The following is a 2,728-nucleotide window of genomic DNA, read 5'->3' as shown; positions in this document are numbered from 1 at the left end:
GCAAGAAAAATACAACAATTAGCCAGGTGTGGTGGAGGGTGCCTGTAGTCCCAACTGTTTGGGAGGATGAGGCAGGAGAATTGCTTGAACCCATGAGGCGGAGGCTTCAGTGAGCTGAGATACTGCCACTGCACTCCAGCCTGGGCCACAGAGCGAGACTCTATCTCAAAATAAATAAATAAATAAATAAAAGGTGGGTGCAGTGGTTCATGCCTGTAATCCCAGCACTTTGGGAGGCCGAGGTGGGTGGATCACAAGGTCAGGGGATCCAGACCATTCTGGCTAACACAGTGAAACCCTGTCTCTACCAAAAATACAGAAAAATTAGCCAGGTGTGGTGGCGGGCGCCTGTAGTCCCAGCTACTCCGGAGGCTGAGGCAGGAGAATGGCGTGAACCCAGGAGGCGGAGCTTGCGGTGAGCTGAGATCGCACTACTGCACTCCAGCCTGGGTGACAGAGATAGACTCCGTCTCAGAAAAATAAACAAATAAATAAATAAAAAAACAAAGAGAGAGAGAGAGATAATACCATATTATGTAGTTGAAATTTACTATCAGAGTAGATCTTAAGCATTCTCATCACACGCACACAATGGTAACTATGGGAAGAGATTGATACGTTAATTAGCCTGACTATAGTATTCATTTCAAAATGCATCTGTATATCTAAACATGACATTGTATAGCTTAAATACGCATATGTATATCAAAACATCACATTGTATAGCTTAAATATATATAATTTTAAATAGGCATTAAAAGACAGAATATGATTACCTGGGTGACAAAAGAATGTGCACACCAAACCCCCATGACATGCAATTTACCTACATAACAAACTTGCACATGTATTCCTAAAACTAAAATAAAAGCTAAAAAATAATAAATATATCAGGAAAATAAAATAAATTTCTCTCTAAGCAAAAAAAAAAATTAGTACACAAATTGCAGTCTCACTCTAAAGGAAATTGCCCCTGGTCTAAGTAGTTAGATTCCATGAATAAAAGATTGGCTGAATATTAGTTTGGCAGCAGAGGAATTAATTTTGCTGTCATTCCATGAGCAAAAATATAGTGGTATGCATCAGAGATATTGTGCAAGATTACTTTGTTCCTCTACTATGAAACATGAGACACTAATATGTGATAAAGTAGTGTAGGATAGAAGTTAAGCAATTACTGATTTCAGCTAATGCTTATCTGTTACTAGTTAAGTGCGACTTTTAGTAATGATGTGAGAATTGTGAAGGATGTTAAAACACAAGAGAAGAAAGCAGATGAAATCTGAACAGTAGGAAGTCTTGTGCAATGTACAAATTCAAATAATACAAAAAGTCATAAAAAGAGAGAATATAGCGCGCATGAAATTGTGCCATTTCCAAGTCTATGCCTCAAAAGGCCTTGTGTGCCTTTGCCTTCTCCATTGGAACCCTGCCTCATTCAGGCGAACAAGCCCAGTCTAGTCTGCGGGAAGGACAAGAGAGACATTTTGGAGAAGAACCCAGTTGTCCCAGCAGAGGTTAGCTTGTATCAGTCTACAGCCATCTGATCCCCAAATACATGAAAACCAGCTGAGATCAGCGTAGCCTCCACTATTTTATTTCTTTTTGTGAAGTGCATGGAAGTTGTAAAGCTCCATTGAGCTGTTGAGTGTTTGAAAAGGACAGGATGGCACAAGAGATTCAGTATAGGATAAAGACTATATTCTTTTTAAAGTATATTTCCACAGCATGAGAATACTATCATAAATGCATTTCACAATAGATACAATATGTCATTTAAAAAGAAATATGGTGGTCTTTGGAGCAGAGATCGTATGAAAGCCTTAGTGATTTAGGATAAATACAGAGAAAATATCAACTGTTCCTGAAAGTTGACATTTAAAACAATTTTGAGATATGTTTAGACTTAACCTACATGCAGAGAAATCCCATATACCTTTTCACTCCACTGGTTACATCTTGTTTAACTATAATCAGGAAATTGACATTGATACACTCCATTGACCTTAATCGGATGTCATCAATTTTACATGTATGTGGTCATTTGTTCATGTGTGTGCATGCATGTATGTATTTAGTTTTATGCAATTTTATGACATGCTTTGATTTTTGTGACCACCATTACAGTCAAGATACAAAACAGTTTATTACATAGACCCCTTGTGCTACCCTTTTACAGTGAGAGCCTTCTCCCTCCTTCCCTAACCCCTGGTAAACAGGAATCTGTTCTCTGTCTCTATAATTTTGTCATTTCAAGAATGCCATATAAATGGAATCATAGATATGTAATCTTTTTAGATTGGCTTTTTTTGTCTCATAGTGTTCCTTGGAGATCCATCCAAATTGTATGAATACTTTGTTTCTTTTTATTGCTGAGTAATATTCCATGCTATGGATGTACTATAAATGTGATTTTTTTAAAAGTCACACAGTGAAGGATATTCAGATTGTATTCAATTTCTGGCAATTATGAATGAAGTTGTTGTGAATGTCTGTGTATAGGTGTTCTTTCTTTTTTAAAGTCGTGGTAAGAACCCTTAACAGGCCGGGCGCGGTGGCTCAAGCCTGTAATCCCAGCACTTTGGGAGGCCGAGACGGGCGGATTACGAGGTCAGGAGATCGAGACCATCTTGGCTAACACGGTGAAACCCCGTCTCTACTAAAAATACAAAAAACTAGCCGGGCGAGGTGGCGGGCGCCTGTAGTCCCAGCTACTCGGGAGGCTGAG

Source organism: Mandrillus leucophaeus, unplaced genomic scaffold, assembly GCF_000951045.1.
Source record: "Mandrillus leucophaeus isolate KB7577 unplaced genomic scaffold, Mleu.le_1.0 Scaffold206, whole genome shotgun sequence".
NCBI classification, from domain to species: domain Eukaryota; kingdom Metazoa; phylum Chordata; class Mammalia; order Primates; family Cercopithecidae; genus Mandrillus; species Mandrillus leucophaeus.
This window is presented reverse-complemented; position numbering follows the sequence as displayed.